Source organism: Gopherus flavomarginatus, chromosome 1 (genome assembly GCF_025201925.1).
Source record: "Gopherus flavomarginatus isolate rGopFla2 chromosome 1, rGopFla2.mat.asm, whole genome shotgun sequence".
Classification (NCBI taxonomy): Eukaryota; Metazoa; Chordata; order Testudines; family Testudinidae; genus Gopherus; species Gopherus flavomarginatus.
In genome coordinates this window covers 30,736,613-30,755,559 of record NC_066617.1, presented here as the reverse complement: position 1 = coordinate 30,755,559, position 18,947 = coordinate 30,736,613, and the positions used below count along the sequence as shown (strand labels likewise).

The 18,947-nt window shown below is 41.4% G+C and overlaps 3 protein-coding genes across 10 annotated transcripts in view; 1 reads left to right on the top strand and 2 right to left on the bottom strand.

Annotated features, from left to right (window-relative positions):
• Positions 1-18,947, top strand: part of COG5 (component of oligomeric golgi complex 5) — a 482,330-nt gene that overhangs the window by 9,621 nt on the left and 453,762 nt on the right. The window lies entirely within an intron of this gene.
• DUS4L (dihydrouridine synthase 4 like) overlaps positions 1-18,947 on the bottom strand; it is a 140,105-nt gene that overhangs the window by 26,337 nt on the left and 94,821 nt on the right. The window lies entirely within an intron of this gene.
• CBLL1 (Cbl proto-oncogene like 1) overlaps positions 1-18,947 on the bottom strand; it is a 169,460-nt gene that overhangs the window by 148,721 nt on the left and 1,792 nt on the right. The window lies entirely within an intron of this gene.

Here is an 18,947-nt window from a genome sequence, read left to right as displayed (position 1 = left end):
TTACGAGTTGTGCAGGCCTGCACTATAGACTAGTGGACTCAGCAGAGGGCTAAAAGCCAGAAGCTTTTAAATTCTATTCTCAGCTCTTCTACTCTGTATAACCTTAAAAATTAAGCCTTGTGGTTTTTGTCCACTGATCTTGCAGACTGTGCAAAAATTAGTTATGCCTAATGGTCTCCCTATAAGGTAGGGAAGTAACTCATTGTTCACAAAAGTTGAATGATTTGTCCAAGGCATTACAGCAAGTCTGTATCAGAGTAGAATCTTGACTGTCATTCCCTATACTCTAGTCTGGATCACATGCATGGAAATTCATTTTGGCAAGACTGTGAACCTCTCCATGTCTCTGTTTTTAATTTTTGTTTGTTTTTCCCTACACTTTTCTTTGTATCCTAGCTCTGCTACTTTCCGGAGCACAAGGATGATAAAACCTAGGAAACAATGTGCAGCTTGGCAAGTGGTATGGTTCGATGGGGTGGCCTGGATTGAGCTAGTGGGGGGAGAGAAATTTTAGCCATGCAAAAACTGAAAGGCTTAATGTGGCCACCTCACAGCTTCCAAGCAAATACACTAACATAACACAGGTCTTTTTTTTCCTATTGCCACAAAACTGTAAATTCCTGAATAAAAACAGGAAAGGTGGAGTTAGGGTTGCAAATACCTTTTTTAAGAAGAAAACTTTAATAGACTAATGTTGTTTAAAAGGTGAGAGAGCCAGGAATTCAAAGGTAAAGTTACACTAAAAACAAATAACTCTATCAAATACTAGAAAGTTTAGAAATATAAAGTTACAGTTCCACAAAACAGCCTTAACTCTGCCCTTCATCAAAAATGATGACATGCTCTGCACACCATTTATCTTCCACATTTACAGTATTCACAGAGTAAAAAACATTTAATTTAAGTTGCTACTTAACATGAAACATGGATGGCTATCAAAGAAAATCAGCATGTGTGTATGGGGGAATCTGACAGTCTGAGATTATGGCAATATTCAAATATCCTCACAGCCTGCAGGCTCTTTTAAATGCATAAGAGTGAAATATCTCCTTACTCATTCAAAAAGCCAACCTTAACTATCCCCCTTTTCTCTCTCCTGTAGAACAGAAGTCTCTTAAAAACCATTTACCCTTTCTACATCCTGTGCATTTCTGGTATGGGCCACAAACTAATCTGGCCCAGAGAGCATCCACCAATTCCTTAGCCCAATCTGACCAGAGGTCTTGACATCTCTTGTATTATACTCCATGCATGGAATAATATATTTTTTCCCACGTCTTCCATCCCAATTTCCTACTATTGTAAGGAGACCACTTAATATTAGTAATGGTAATGTGGGATCATTTTAATTGCTATTGCACTGTCCTGCTACCATTCTTCCTGCAGAAGCCAGAAGGCCTAGCCTTTTTAACCAACTTTCCACTATACATTCCATAGTCATCATCCTCATGTGAGTTGGGAATCACATGTCCTCTATTCTATATATTAAATGGGGAAAAAACCTTTGTTAATGCAGAATTAAGATTGTCCAGTGATCGCTTGTGCCCTTTCAGAAGTTTGAATTTTGCTGAACTCTGGAAACCAGGAAATTCAGAGTAAATGCCCACACAACTTGAAATCTGTTTTCCCAGAACGGGCATTGGCCACTGGGAATGATCTGCATGCACTTCAGCTGCATTCACTGTGATCGGTGTAGGTGTAGTAAATGGTGGAGGAATAAGTTGGAGAGTTTGTGGGGAGCTGTGATTGTGATAAGAGGAGATCTGAGTCCTTGCATGTGTATCAAAGGACAGGTGCATGTGTACCTTGAGGTTCTGGTCTGCATCATTTCAGTACAGAATTCTGTAGGCTGTGTCAGTGACAGAGCACTGGGGTCTTCTGGCCATGGGTATTGGAAGTGGTGAGGTGGGATATGAGAGCAGTCTTGACTTTAATGATGGATAGGGAAAGTAAAGATTTAGGTGGCACCCTATGTGCAACCATGATGGGGTTGTAAATTTTTTTTTCCAAGTGTGGTTTTCAGTGTCTGAGCATAAGGTAGAGCTGGAAAGTGTGTTATGGGCATATTGGAGTATCACTGTAAGAGGAGAGAGTTAAGATTACATGAACATATACCTTAATTGTGTATTTTCTGGTTCAAAAGCATGAGTTTTGCTGAATTCTGAAGGGGCACAGGCTCTCACTGCTTAACTCTGCGTTAACAAATCTTTTGCAATTTAATTTCCTCCCTTTTTATTTTTTTTAAGCAGAAAGAGAAATGATTGTTGGTAGCAATTAATGGTCCTTTAGGCAGTTATTGTTCTCACCTAGATTTATAGCTCATGTGCTACTGAAACTAGGTAATAATCAGAAGACCTAGCTTTTATATAGTGCTTTTCATCAATAGATTTCAAGAACTCTACATAATTATCCCAATTTTACAGTTGGGAAAACTGAGGCACAGAGGGTGACATGACTTGCCCAGGGTCACCCACCAGACTGGTAGCAGAACTAGGAATAGTCCTAGTCTGTGGTATTTCCACTAGGAGACAGAGTTAAAAAAATATGGAGATATACCTATTTCATAGAGCTGGAAGGGTCCTTGAAAGGTTATCAAGTCCAGTCCCCTGCCTTCATTAGCAGGACCTAGTACTGTCTCTGACAGTGTTTGTTTGTTTGTTTTTTGCCCCAGATCCCTAAATGGCCCCCTCAAGGATTGAACTCTCAACCTTGGGTTTAGCAGGCCAATGCTCAAACCACTGAGCAGTGTGATTTCTTAAGTGCTCTGTCCCCTTCCTTCCACCTTTCTACATTTTGTTACAGTAGAATGGGGTAATTGTTGTCCTTTTGAAATGTTTTCATTGGGTAGTTGCTAACGTGGCCAGTGAGACAAATCTCATCCATGGTTTGTCCTAAAATCTTGACAGTTTTATTACATGGTTGTTAAAGTAACTCTAACCATATGAGAGAGACACATATACCAGTCTTTTTTCTCCACCTCCTTCACCACTATTCTTTGCAGCATGTACCCCCACCGCCACCATTCCCCGGCCCCTCTCTCCTTCCCATCCTGTTAAGCCATTAGATGGCACTGTAGAAGCCATTAACATGTAAGAAGCTGCTCCTTGCTGTCTCCTGCCCTATTCTCCTATATACACACATCACAGACAGCAGGTTAGTGGAAGGTCACATGTTACCTTGGTTATGTTGCCTGAGATGCAAACTTAACACCATCAGTTTGTGCTTGAACAGGGGACTGGGAGTGGCTGGCTCACTACAAAGCAATTTTCCCTCTCTTGGTATTGACACCTCCTCATCAATTCCTGGGAGTGGACTACATCCACCCTGACTAAATTGGCTTTCAACATTGGTTTGCCACTTGTAAGGAAACTCCCTTCTCTGCATGTGCCAATATATATTTATGCTTGTAGCTGTAATTTTCACTCCATGCATCAGAAGAAGTGGGTTTTTTACCCACAAAAGCTTTTGCCCAAAAAAATCTGTTAGTCTTTAAGGTGACACCGGACTCCTCCTTGTTTTTGTGGATACAGACTAACACAGCTACCCCTCTGATACTAAGAGAATGTATGGCTATCCGATCTGATGATGTCATGGCATTAGGTATGTTCTCAAATTGGCTGTATAGGAGCAAAATTGTGAACAGATGTCAACATGAGAATTTGCAGGCTCCCAGTAAGGAGCTGGCATGCTGCTTGTTCCTTTTTTGATCATTTTTTCACCTCTGCCTTCTTCAAAGTGTTTACAACCTTTATTGACAGTTGCTCTCTGTTCAGACCTGTCTGTGGCTGTATCTTTAAAGTTATCAATATTTATGTTGCATGAGGTGAGATTCTGCTTATGGGTGTTTTTGAAGTGTTTTTGAAGTGTTTTTGTTGACCACACCTGCATTTTTTTGAGTGTCAGCTTGCATAAAAAACTTGTTTAAGGAGTCTGATTGTCCATTCTGATTCCATGTCTCAAAGTGATTGTTTGAGGTCATGTCAACTGCTCCATTCCTGCTCATCACCTCAGTCTCAGCAGTGTGTTATTGGTGTATGCTCTGAGCATGCCTGTTCCAAGTTCCCCACCTAATGGGACTGGGCTTCCCCAGACCTTGGCTCACATGGGGTGAAGGATCACACTCCTTTAGATGAACAGTGGGTCTCCCAGAATTTGGCATCCTTGGTCAGGGAGCAGGGCTCAGACATGTCTAGGTGGCAGGGAACCTCAGCTCATATGGAGGGGGTAGGGAGAAGGGTCAGACTCCCCCCAGGTAGAGAAGCCCCCTCCAGAACCTGGCTTACATAAAGGGGGACATGGAAATGTGGGGTCACATCCCTGTTAATGCACTGGGGCCCCCCCAAATAGTGATGTACAGACACACACGGGAGGGGAATGTTGGACAGACACATGTCCTTGCCCTGTTCTCCATGTGATCCTTCCCCTCTCCCTGCAACCTCTCCTCTTATTCCCATCTACTCTTCCAGCCCCTACTACCCTCCTTCCCAGCAAGCATTTGCTTTTGTCGTTTATTTTCTAAAATTACAACAACCAATTGTTTCAGTGCTTTCTGGATACAGTATTCTGTCATGCTCAGATTAAGTTTCCCCAAAATAAAAATCCCCCTTTGTTAGAGGCAGATTGAAGCATTATGCCTGTTATTTAACTTCTACCCTGGATTTGGATTTGAACTTTCAGTGCTTGAACTTGATGACTGTCATGTACCCTCAGAACCTCCCATCTTCTATGATATAGAGGTAGTTTTCCAAATAGTTAGCCTCTCTGCACATGCTCAGTGTAATCTGTTAGGCATCGAAACCTTAGTTTGCCTAACTGAGAATATCAGCATGGATGGCTACTGAGGAACAAAATAGTGGGAAATGCCAATGATCTTGGAGAACCTGGTTACTTTAGGGTGACCAGATGTTCCGATTTTATAGGGACAGTCCCAATTTTTGGGTCTTTTTCTTATATAGGCTCTTATTGCGCCCTACTTCGTCCTGATTTTTCACATTTGCTGTCTGGTCATCCTTCTGACCTTCAAGGAAAACACTGGTGTACTCTAAATTGAGCAAGAGCTGAGATAGCAAAAACTGGTGATATGACCAAGAGGAAGCTGGAGGAATGACCCTAAATGCGACTGTAGAGAATCTAGGCAAACACTTGAACACAGCCTGATGAAGTGCGCCCCCCCTTCTGTCCCCCCGTTAACATCATGTACTCCTGAGCAGCTAGTAAAGATAAGTGACAACAACAGGTCTTGGCTGTGGCTTTGGAGCGACAAGTGATGATGATGAAGAACTAAAGAAGAAACTCTTTTTTCAATACTATTTAGTTTGATTTCCTCCAAAGGGTTGGTGAGTGCCATGCGCTCTATTGGGGTAACCACTGAGCATTTCAGACCCTCGTACGATGATCCGAGCCCTGGTTTGATCTCTGTCTGTGAGCAAAAAAAGTCAGAATGTGCAATATTTCAGAAAAGCTGTTTTTGGTAGGGTCTGCATCTTGAGGGTCCCAAATTTGAATTACTGACAGTATCCTTTGCCCCCTCAAGGCACACATTTCAAGGCAATCCGATTAACTATATGGATTTTAGACCACTTAGAACAGTTGAGCTTGAAACAGAAAGCTGATCTTAACTCTAGCAGAACTGTTGCTCTACTGTAATAAATGTTACAGGTCTTTTACCATCCCAGTCATCAAGTCAGTTTAGAACTTCTCAATTTATGAAGGAGAGAAGAGTTGACATGTTTATACAATGTACGAGGATTCATTTGTAAACAAAGACTAAAAAAGTGTGAAGATTTTAGTATTTGTGAACAGTAAGAGTATCCCTGTGAGATGGAGGGTGGCTGGCAGATTTAAGGTTGTTTGTTGAAATGTATAATTGTATTTAGCGTTTATAGAGTTAAACAGTTTGAATTGGGAGTACTTGAATATTTCTCTACATCCTTGTCAGTTCACTCTGATAGTGTTGTGGGGGTTTTTTTGTACTGCAATGTAAAGATAAATGTTAAGTAAAAACCTTAAGTTGACAGTTTCTGTCTGAACTTCTTCATTTTGCTTTGGTTTTAAAATAATAATAATTAATAATAAAAACTATTGGGCTAATAAGGTGCTACAGAGCTGTGGTTTTTGTGGAACTTGTGAGCTCAGTAGGAGAACTAGGAATTCATGAACATCCCTATCTCTGCCACCATATTGGAGGAACTGCGAGGGACCAGCATCATCTTTCTTTATCGATTCTGCAGAGTTTTGGTCCTGGTTTCTCTTTACCTTGCAATACACTGAATTATACAAGTGCTGAAGAATGCTTGGCTTCTGCCAGTTTACACTGGTCTATGGTGGAAGTTTTTATACTGTACGATCTAGCTTGGGGTGGGCAAAGTACGGCCCGCAGGCTGGATCTGGCCTGCCAGCCATTTTAATCCAGCCCTTGAGCTCCTGGGGAACAGATTCTTGGGTTTGCCATGCTGCAACACTCCAGTTGGAGAGCAAGGTCGGGGGCCACTCCATGCAGCTCCTGGAAGCAGCGGCATGGCCCCCTTCTGGCTCCTACACATAGGGACAGGTAGGGGACTCTGCTCTGCACACTTCCCCCGCCTCAAGCGCTGCCCTGGCAGCTCCAATTGGCCGGGAACTGCAGCCAGTGGGAGCTGCAGGGGGGGTGCCTGTGGACAAGGCAGTGCGCGGAGCCGCCTAGCTACGCCTCCATGTAGTAACTGAAGAAGGGACACGCCACTGCTTCCAGGAGCTGCTTGAGGTAAGTGTTGCCCAGAGCCTGTACCCCTGAATCTCTCCCTGTGCCCCAACCCCTGCTGCAGCCCTGATCCCCCTCCCATCCTCCAAACCCCTCGATTCCAGCCCGGAGTACCGTCCTGCATCCCAAACCTCTCATCCCCAGCCCCACCCCAGAGCCCTCTACTGCACCTTGAACTCATTTCTGGCCCCACCCTGGAGCCTGCAGCCCCAACTGGAACCCTCACCCCCTCCTGCACCCCAACCCCAATGTTATGAGCATTCATGGCCCGCCATACAATTTCTATTCCCAGATGTGGCCCTCAGACCAAAAAGTTTACCCACCTCTGCTTTATATCCTGACACTAAAAATAGTTTTTAAAAAAAACCTGAGGATTCATGTTGTCCTGCTGCTAAATGATTCTATACTCTTTTGTTCTGAAGAGGGTATAAACTACACATCAGCAAACAGGATTTTTTTATTTGCCCTCCTAAAAGAAACAGGTAAAATGGCTATCTAACATGTTAAGAAAAATGTATCCCCATGTGGACTTTTTCTGATAATTTCTGTAGCCAACTTAAAAGGAGCTTATAGTGGTATTGTTGACGTATTCTTAACTAAAGCAGCCTGAACGTGGGCATTTATGTTTCAGTTTCTTTTGTTCTTGTTTGATTAGCTTCTCTGAATTAATGATTTTTGCAAGTTGTCTGTAGTCTTGCCAATGCCAAGTGAGTTCTGCCTTTGTACGTGTCTTATCTCTTACAATTGCTCAAACATGCATATTGATTACATGGGAAATCTGTATGCTAAGCATGACAAGTTCAAAAACCCAGACTCCCACAGTTGTGTTATCTGAATAGCTGTACTGGGCATCAAACTGTGTTCTTGGAGTGCAACAGACTATAAATGCTGATTTTGTTCAGAACTGAAAATATGTTGAGTCACGGTGCCATGGATATGACTTCTTTCTTTGTCATTTGAAGCTGTTATTACTTTAAAGCATCAATAAACTTATTTTCCCCTTTATAGTTTCATGTCTAAAGGATTTATAATTTGATTTTCAGCAAGGTTCAGTTGGAGATATCCTTATTCACATTGAATAGCACCATATTCTATATAGATCTTGTACCGCACTTATCACCATAGTATCAGAGCACCTTCCAGCAGTGTATTAAGCAATATGACTACACTTCTGTCACGTGTTATTTGTGCTCTCATCCTCTCCCTAGGGGGAAGAAACATATGCAGTGGACTGTCTTGTTCTGGAAGGTGTTTTTAAAAGGTTGCTATGTATTAGAGAAGGCAAGGTCAAAGAAATGCACCTTGCACTTAGAGCAGTAGGAGTGAAGTTTGTGATCCTCTTTAGTTCCTAGAAGAGTTCATTCCATGGTCTCGGACCAGCCCCCGAGAAAGTTCTATCTCTTACACAGACAAACTTTGCCCTTATTGTAGAGTTTAGTTGTTCTAGAGAAGTGTACAGGTCTGTCGCATCTTACGCGCATTTAACATGCGCAATTTCAGCTTTACACGGTCGGTAAAAAGAAAAAATTTTAATACTGTACCTGTAGTGCGGGCGATTCCGCCCGCCATTACACTCAATGTAATTTTGACTATACGTGATTTTCGCTTTACCCGCTGACTGCAGAACGTAACCCCAGCATAAGATATGACAGACCTGTAGTTGTTGATGACAGTCTTCATCCCAGAGATTTAAGGGGTCTTTTAGATACCCTGGCCCAAGCCAGGGAGCGCCTTGAAGACAAGGATGGAGACCTTGAATGTGACTATTTTCTATGGGAAGCCAGTGTAGAGAATACAGGACAGGTCTGATGTGTTTGTGGTAGCCTCTGTTGCTGAGGAGATGCCCTGCAGTATTCTGTAGTAATTGGAGTTTTCTGAGTGCTGATGACTTCATTGGCATTGCTGTAACCAAGCCAAGAATTGTGGAATGTGCAAATAACTGAGGCCAGGCCATTGTCTGCCAGGATGGGATGGAGTCTCCTCTAGCGAACCAAAGGTGAAAGAGCCTTACTACTTGATATAGCTATAGAGAGCTTAGTATTAACAAGAATCCAAAGGTATTCTTGAACCACGGACCGAATTGACTAATTGTGGATGTGTTACTCCTGGGGGAATTCTGCGCCAAAAAAAATAAAAATTCTGCATGCAGTGTTTGAACATCCTGCATATTTTGTCAAAATAACAATATAATCATGCCAGTTACAATTATTTTGATAATTTATTTCAAAATATGTCAGCAAATATGTCTCTAACAATACAGACAAAAAATTCTGGTAATTTGTTTTTTTTGACAAATAGATTCCTTATGAGGCATATTAATACAGAACTTTGTGTAATTTATTTAAATTACAATACAGAACTGTATTTCCTGCACCTCTCAGAAGCAGTGTACAGACTTGGGGGAGTCAGAGGTACAGAAAAGGTGAGGGAGAGGGAAGGAGCCTAGGAGAGAACCTGGAGGGTGTTGGTTGTGGGTGGGAGTATAGTGAGGCAGCCTGGTTCCCAGCTGCCCCAGAAAGTTACGAGCCCCTTCTGACGCCAAAGTGGGCGGAGCCAGTGGAGCTTGCGCCTGCCCTCCAGAGGTCAGGGCACAGGACAGGAAGTACAAAAGCCCAATCCCACAGCTCACTAGAGCCCCGGCTGCCAGACGCCTGTGGCCTAGCTCCCAGTGGGGAGACTCCTGCAGTCTGCGATCAACCCGAGGACTGGCCAGACCAGCCAAGGCCTGATGCTGACCAGACCCCGGAGAAGCTGTTAAGCCTGCCTGTGGCAAGCTGTCCGGAGGAGCTGCCAAGCCTACCGCTCGCCGGGAACCCTGAGGAGCCCATGGTGTTTGATGCCGTGGAGGACACCGTTCAAACGCAGGTACCTCTAGAGGGGGAGGTAGGAAGTAGCCCAGGGGCAGCCAACCCTAGTCTGGTTGCAGCACACCCAGAACCCAATGTCAGTGTGTTGTGGTCAGGATACCGACTGACACAGCAGTGGGTCTTCTGCCGCTGCTAGGGCCCCGGGCTGGGACACAGCAGAGTGTGTGGGCCTGCTCCAATGTGTGGGTGGCAGTCTCCCCCTCTCCCAGGCCCTTTGGGCCTAGGACCGGGGCCTCTTGAACTTCTGTATATGCTCAGCCCCTGTCTGAGCTCCTGACTGGTTGCTGCCCCACCCTGACCCAGGGCCTGGGCCTGTTACTGAACTGTTTGTTCCACCCTGCCTGAGGGCCTGAGCTGCTGACTGTTGTTGCCCCATCCTGATCCAGGGCCGGGGCTTGCTAATATTAAACTGTAGGCTCAGCCCCTGCCTGAGGGGCTGACTATTTGCTGCCCAGCCAGGCTAATTCACTGGACTAAGTAGTGAGGCAGCCTGGTTCCCAGCTGCCCCGGAGGGGGACGAGCCCCAGCCAAACCCTTCTACAGGGAGGTTTTTATTGGGTGGGTGAGATTGTTAGGAAGCCTCCCCCTTTCAGACCCTGGTTGACCCCAAGCCTCTCCCATTTAGTCATGTACTTCTGCCTCTGTTCTGGCACCCCTCATCCCCCTGGGTCTCTGCAGCCTCCGTCCCTCAACCCCAGGCTCATCGCTGTCACTCCAAGCTCCTGAGCCCATGCTCCAGTCTGTCTCCCTACTAGCCATTCTGAACCCCCGTCCGTGATACCCCCCCCACCCCGAGCAGCCCTGTGTGCTCCCCTCTGTCCTAACCTGGCTCCGTGAGCAGGTGCTGTGATGAACTTCTCCTGCTGTGGGAATTCTGCACCACTAGGCACAGAACTTTGTATTTTCCCTCATAAAAAACATTTTGCCTAAGAAGTGCTGCAGTTCTGCCTTTTTCCCACCGGAGGCTGCTGTGGCATTGGAACAGCCAACTGTGTTCATGCCAGCTGTTCTGGTGCCACAGCAACCTCTGGCGGGCAAAAGGCTGAACTGCAGCACTTCTTAGGCAAAATGTTTTTTATGCAGGAAAATACAAAATTATGCGAGATAGATGAATTATGCACATCTGCAAATGCGCAGAATTCCCCCAGGAGTAATGTGTACCTTCAACTAAGGGAGACTACATTATACTCCATGAGTAGTCCCATTGATTTTCTTAGGACTTGCTTGTGACTAAACAGCATCATGCACAGTAGCATTAATAGTTAAAATAGTGAGCATTGTTATATAAAGTCAGAGTACTTATGAAAAAAATGTCATTATTTATCCATGCCATCTAACTAACCACTAGGTTTCAGATTCTGCAAATGCTTGCTTGTGTGTTTTATATTTAACTACAAGCATATACTCAAGAGTTTCCAGGATTGGGGCCTAAAACTATACATGGCTAACACTGAATATTCACTGAAAGCCATAATTTCCACACAGGCAGCCTGTGACTTGCTGCAGAGAATAATACGCATCTTGTATCTAAGTAAGAGACTTCAAGGACAACTGCAAGGAGGAAGCAGAGAGATAACAAAAGCTGCCCAGTCTCAATGAACTTGGTGAGTCCTCTTAGTTATTTTAGTGGCATTTAAGTTTCTGCTCATGAGAACTGCAGTTTTCGTTTTTGATAGACAATTCTTTAATTTCATCTTTAAAAAGAAAAACTATTTCCTGATCTGAATTAGAGACCGAGTTTACACTGCAATGTAAGTCCTAGGTTAGTAGAACTCAAGTTAGTAAACTCTTGGTTTATTAACTTAGGGATTGAGCATCTACACTCACTTGCAACCCTAGGTTAGGAATTGTTGAACCCTGGGTCACAATCTTGGCTCCCATGTCTACACTGCATTATGCAGGCCTGCGTCCAAATGCATGTCACAGACTTCCTAATACCCTCCCAGCACGTGGCAGCTCTAGCCCTTTTTTGATGGTTCAGTGTGGGAAAATTTGACTATCCAAAGGACAAAGAAAGTTGGCACGTGGGATACTTTTGACAATTTCCCAGAGCACAAGTCCAGTGGGGCTGTGTCTACACTGCAAAGCAATAGAGCTTGAACCCTAGGTCCCAGCTTCAAACAGGTTTGAACCTTTCACTCCCATAAGGTTCTAGGACTTGGGTCCGAGCCCTGGAGCATGATTTGTGTGTCGACAGGAGGAGTGTTAGGCTTGAGCCTGAGTTTGAACCCTGGGCTTATCTTGTAATGTAGACATACATTTTTCATGAGGCTTCCCTCGATACAGTTGACTAATTATAAGAGAAATCCTCTGATAATGAGTTACATGTTGGGCACAGACTTACTTAGAGTAGCTAATTTCATATTAACCTGTGACTACATGGAATACCTGCAGAGAGGGAAGCTTATTTAGCAATAATGTTGGCTTTTGAAAGCCATTATTCCATTGGGTTTAGAGTAGATCGTATTTTGAAATAAATGTATTTTGTTTCTTTAAAAAAAATTAGCCAAACCTGTGGCCTTTCTGAAAGTCATTTTAATATCTCAAATCTCAGTAATAGATGTTGTATACAAAATCTTAGCAGCTGTTATTTCTTCTTTGATTTAATGGTATTCAAATTCCATCTTCTAAAAATAGAATGTTGGCAAACTGAACAATTAAACATTCAGAATTACCCTAAGGTTTGTTGTGCATATTTGTCATTGCTGATTTTTTCATACGCTGTAATCAAAGATTATTAGATAATTGTCTTTTTATAATTAACATATGCTGTTATGCAAATGAAGTCTATATTTGTTTGTTTTATTAGAACAATTAGATGAAAATGCTTAAGTATTAGCCATAATGTTCTAAGTTAGAACAGTGAAGAGTTCAAACCCATTATCTTGCCAATGCATCTTTTGTTTTAACCAGGTCTTAGGCAAGTAGTTAGCAGGATTAATTTGAATGAAATTATTATTAAAATGAATGTATTTATTTGGCTTTCAAAAGGTTTTTTTTTAAATTTACAGTGGTTTATACCTTCTGAGTATTAGCGCTATACTTTTTTTTAAGGCTCTCTGTATCACTCACTATCTTTCTACACTACTTGAAGTGATGCGCAAGAACCTTGTCAAAGGACTTTCAGAAATCTAATAAATACATTCATGTAGGTGTCACTGTTCTCATATTTCATGTTGAAAACTACAATCTTTCCGTAATGCTTATGAAAGTCTATTAATAAGTTTTCTCTAAGTGTGGTACTTGAATTATGTGCCCTGGTTAAGTAATAAGTCTCACTTGCTACCAGACAGAGGGTGGAATCTTGGCACCATTGAAGTCAATGACAAAACTCCCCTTGACTTCAGCAGATCCAGGATTTCACTCCATGTGCTTGCTACAGTGAGTAGTTTCTGTGCACTATAGCATTTGCAGATCTGAGTCCTTAGATACTAAATATACCCATAGGCTTTTCTGACCATTTCTACGTTTTAGCATTTACAGAATATTGATTCAATGTTTTTTTGTTTTTGTTTTTGGGTTTTTTTTACTGAATTCAAACTAACAACTGTACCACTGAATTTGTGACCAGATGTCTCCATTCATGAAGGTTTTCAGCTGGTCTTGATTTAAAGATCATTACTCAGTGGGAAGAAAAAATAACATAATAATAAAAGCAAGTCCTAAATATTAGGTGGATATGGTTTAAAAAAAATTCCTACTTTATCAGAGGAAAACCAGAAATCGTTTGGTTTTTTTTTTTTTCTTTGAAGGGTTTTATTAAGGTGGTGGTATTCCACAGCACTTCAAGGCATGAGATGTATAGTTTTACTATGGAGATGTCAGTAGCAACTGCATATTTAAAGTTGTAATGAGATTTTCACTTAAAACAGGTCTAAAAACTTTTGCACTTGAATGACTAGATTTAGTCTCAAAATTTGGCACAATAAACACTTTATAGGACAATATATAGAGTGTGTCATTTTTTCACCAGTTTGTGTGCACAGACCGAGTCTCTAGATATCTACAAAATAGTATCTAAATACTAAATTCCCTGTAATATGTACAGTATCTGCATGTAGAAATTGCCATATTGGATCATACTAGTGGCCCATAGCAGATAAGAGAGGTTTTTTTTCTTAAAAAAAGGCCAGAATGGACAGCTATTGAATAACCTGCCAATCCCATCAATTATTTTATTCCCTAATGCATAGGGATTTATCTCTCTCGTTGTTTTAAAAATATACGTAACTGATGTTCTCATTATCCATATTAATGTCTAATCCCTTTTTGACTCCACTAAACTCTTGGGCTCTTATTTTATAATATTTATCTCTCTCATATAAATACTGAATTTGTCTGTTTGATCCCATATGTATGTAATACTTACTCTCCTCAAGAGAATCACTAAAGAGAGTGACCTCACTTTATACACATTTGCTAGTTGGTCTGGATGAGCAAGTGGGGAGCACATGCTGAACCCTTTTAAAAGATATAGCAGGAGTTGCTCTCACCCACACTTGACCTGCTCTGGTTGGTTGATTTTATTATTTAGAGATCTGTTCTGAAAGGGCTTTGACAAGCACTTGCACGAGGTTGCAAAATGGTCATTGGATGAGAGGCAAAGGATTGTCATCAATCAAAAACTGGGTAAGAGACAGAAGGCTACTGATAGGATTAAATGGTTAATTTTCAAAATAATGAAAGGTTAACAACAGGATCCCCTACGTTCTCAGCTAGGTCTGGAAGGGGTCGGGGCGGCAAATAGTGGGGTAATAATTTAGATTATAGTTACTAAAATTAGTCAGGACCAGAGAGGACTGTGAGAAACTTCAGAGATCTAACCAAGCTAGGTGAATGGTCGGTGTGATGTCTGACAAAGTTCACTGTTGATGATAAATGCAAAGTAATGCACATTGGAGGGAAAAAAAATCATGTTCCTAGGTGCTTCTCCAGTGCTGCTGCCTGGCACAGTGCCTTGAAGAGCTTCTTCTGATGTGGAGCACCATTGCACTGGCCATGGAACTGTAGCCTTACAGCCACAATCATAACTGTTTTTTTCACTTTTGTGCTTGTAGAATATTAATCATAATTCTCAGGTAACCTTTTTTTGTGGTCCATATGTTCCCCATCTTCACAAAAACAAAGGAAGTAGAACATAAACTAATTTACAAACTCTTCAGCTCTTTTAGAGCTACAAAACCTTTGAATTCTCTCTTGACTGAGGTGCCAACCCCTGTCCCAGAGCAGGGGTCTGCTTTCTATGCAGCTGGTCAGATATGTGAATGTTTTGCAGAAGAGAACATTCATTCTTTCCATACAGCCCCTCTGTGGCTTTTTCTAGGATTTTCCTTCCCACGGCACAACACGAGGTGTCTTAGTACTGGTACTTAAGAAGTCCCTGAGCTAAGGGTACACCATGGACCAAAAACCAAGAGGCTATTACAGACGTTATCATTTGATTCAGCAATGTTTTCCTGTTTAGAACAGGAACCCAATGCAAAAGAGATAATGGAGGATAAAAGGAAAATGAAGTGTTTTTAATCGGTTCATATTTAAGAATAATTTCTGTACAAGATGTGGAGTCCTGATCTTCTATTCCATGCTTATTTTATATCTCTGGGTCAGCATGGCTTTGTTCAGTCTTAACAATTTATCATCATGCTATTTGAACAAGTCTTATTACAAAGCTTTGAAAAGGAAAGCCTCCCTGCTTCTAGCTGGACAGGATTTACTACCATGGACTAGGGAAGTGCATGGGAAAAATATCAATGTCCTAGTGCAGGGGTAGGCAACCTATGGCACACATGCCAAAGGTGGCATACAAGCTGATTTTCAGTAGCACTAACACTGCCCGGGTCTTGGCCACCAGTCTGGGGGAATCTGCATTTTAGTTTAATTTTAAATGAAGCTTCTTAAATTTTTAAAAACCTTATTTACTTTACATACAACAATAGTTTAGTTATATATTATAGACATATAGAAAGAGACCTTCTAAAAACGTCAAAATGTATTACTGGCCTACGAAACCTTAAATTAGAGCGAATAAATGAAGACTTGGCACACCACTGCTGAAAGGTTGCCGACCCCTGTCCTAGTGAATGAAGTTCCCAACTGTAGTTGTATAAGCAGTGTGGACAGCTACTCCTACAAAACCAGGCCCTGTGACAACTTCTAGCTGTGATTCAATGCAGAAGAAAATAAAAAGACATGTACACTAAATAAATTCTATAAGAGGATCAATTGCTTTATTGGGACTAAACAGACAACTTTGTAATTAGAAATTTTTGAAGATATGCAGAGTCAGTAGAGCATAAAATACTTGTTACTGAGGGAATAAAAATATAAAATAAAAAATGTACCAAAGCAACAGTATTATCATCAGGTAAGAAAACCTTCCTGTGCATGAACAGGAAAGCTCAGTGATGTATAGGTTGTTTGGGTTTTAAATTAAACTGCTTGATGTTAAATTTACTGCAGGGAAGTTGGGTCGCTGGAAGCCATGGCTAATGACATGCTGGAGTCTTTGACTATTGTGATTAGAAAATTAAATTGAAAAGGCACAGGCCTTTCCTTATTGCTCTTCCAGATAAAATCATAGATAAAGAAACTCCTGAAAGACCTTCTGCTTTAGTTCACCTCTCTGACCCAAGTACTTTTTGTCTCAAGCCCTCATTATGTGATTAACATTCAAATTAACTCCAGAACAGGTCGCCATGTTGCTTCCGTTTTGCAAAAATTTAATGCCCACAAACTGTCAAAAGTAATTAGGCTAAGCAACATTAATTATAGGGGACGGTGGCACTGGACAGCTGAAATCAAATGTTATATTTCTAAATTCCTCTGACCTGCTTGCAGGTTAGTTTTTTCCAGTTCTCAGGCAGCTGACTCCACTGGTATTTGAAAGAATACCAAATTACTTTGCAAAATCTAAATCTTTTTGGGGATGGTGATGAATGATTTTTTTGTCCATACTTAGCAGTATTCAAGTAACACATGAATAATTAAGACCTAAATTGTTGTATTAGGTATATATAGCAACTTTATCTATCATTGAGCTTTCATACTTAGGTCTGGTCTACACTAAGACATTAGGTCAGTATAACTGCATCACTCAGGGTTATGAAAAATCCATACCCCTGAATGACGCAGTTAAACTGACCTGACCCCTGGTGTAGACCACATTAGGTTGATGGGAGAATTCACCCATTGACCCAAGCTTCTGCCTTTTGGGGAGGTGGATTATGTATGCCTCTGGGAGAACCCCTCCTGTCAGCGTAGGTAGTGTCTTCACTGAAGCACTATAGTGGCACAGCTGCAGTAGTATTTTAAGTGTAAACAAGCCTTCAGTTGGTATACTTAGCTCCCACTTCTGGCTCTGGCCTCCAGCCTCTGACGCTTGCTTCCATTGCCCTGCTTTGGATGCTTGCTCCGGCCACTAGGTAAGACTGCCCACAACTCCATCCCTAAAGGATTGTGATATCTGCTTTTCACAGGATTAAGCTTTTGGTTCTCATAGATGCTCTAAGATGCTTTGTTTGTTTGCTAAAATCCAGTGTATTCAATAGAGTTTTTTATTCCCAAATATAAAGACTTCATCAGAGAGCTGTATTATGTCAAATTTTAAGACATGATTTAATAGTCTGGTTTTTTTACTCTAAAAGGATTGAATCTTAATGGTTATATTGTTGGAATGCCTTAATGTCCAATTTGCAGAACATGTCAGAAGTTAATATTTTATTACAGTGGATTTAAAAGAGCATTCAATGTATCATGCACAGTATTTTTAGTTGTTGCCCTATGGTTGTAAATCCAATGAAGACTACTATTGTGTATTTTCCCAGTTTTTGTGGGGAGAAGGGATTCTTAGTTCCCTCCTGCCCCCTCTCTTCTCCTATTGTTCCCTGCCTTACTGAAAAACTCTGGCTCTGTATCCTCTATGCTGCCTCCCATCTGAAATAGTTTTTTAAAAAATAAACAGGTTGTCTTCAGAGCAGGAGTTGTAATTCTTCATGTCTGATTCAGTGGCATCAGGCTTATAGCTTCCAAAAGTTAATCAACATATTAGGTTTCTTAAAGGCTAAGACAAAAACAAACATACAAGCAAAACCTTTACAATTCAAAGTAGGTTTTGTCTGTCCACTAGCCAAATTCCAGTGTTCCACTGCCCAAGGGCACACAATCTGGTTACATGCTTTATATGTCAAAGGCAGACGCTCCGGCTTCAGAACAGCACCTAACCTTATTTTAAAAAAGCTTCCAAATGTTTTGGGAACATAAATGGAATGACTTGTATATAGCAGGTTGTCTACAATACCAGACAAAGGCTTTAAAAACCTTTATTTGATCTAATTCATACCACAGAAAGCTATTGGCCTTTAGTCAGTGTTTTTAAACATATAAGCCAAAATTGCAACATAACAAAGTCTCAAAGAAATCAAACCTCAAATTATCCAACTTTTGTTTCCCTTTTGTTTAAGCTCCTTGTCTGAATTCAGTATTGCAAGCTTTACTGTAAACAAGAGTTGGCAAAAGCTGCTAAGTCTGCATGAATCTTTCTAAAGAAGTTGGACTTCTCTGTGTGCTTGTCTTCATGCTTTTGTAAGATTACAGATAAGGTGTATACTTCTGTTTGAAAAAATTATAGTAGTATAACATCATAGGATCAATTCGTATTCATTTTGCACTAAATTGTACAGTTGGTAACATTAAATCTAAATGTTCATTCCTACATGATGGGTGCAAATGGTGGAACACTGAATGGTACTCCTTTTGATCATGTCGTCTTAACACAATTATCCATGCAAATTTCTGATTATGAAGAGATGCATTTATAGTTTAGATGCTACTGTTTGTATTTGTTGGGGTACAATATACCTCTTTCTATAATGAGTTCACTTGTCTGTAATGAAAATGGTAACATCTTGTGAATAGCATTTGTTTAAAGACTGAAACAGCAACAAACACACATGATGACACAGCTAGATTGCTGCCTAGTGAGAGGCTGCACCTCAACTCCCAGCCCTGAGCCACCACCCTGAACTCCTTCCTGCACCCTGAACCCCAGCCCTGACCCCCTCCCAGAGTCAGCACCATTTACCCGCTCCTCCAGCCCCACTGGACTTGTGCTCTGGTGTGCTGAGTCTTCATTTATTCACTTTAATTTAAGGTTTCATCTGCCAGTAACACATTTTAACGTTTTTAGGTCTCTTTCTATATGTCTATAATATATAACTAAACTATTGTATGTAAAGTAGGTAAGATTTTTAAAATGTTTAAGAGTCTCCATTTAAAATTAAATTTAAAATGCAGAGCCCCCCGGACTGGTAGCCAAGACCTGGACAGTGTGAGTGCCACTGAAA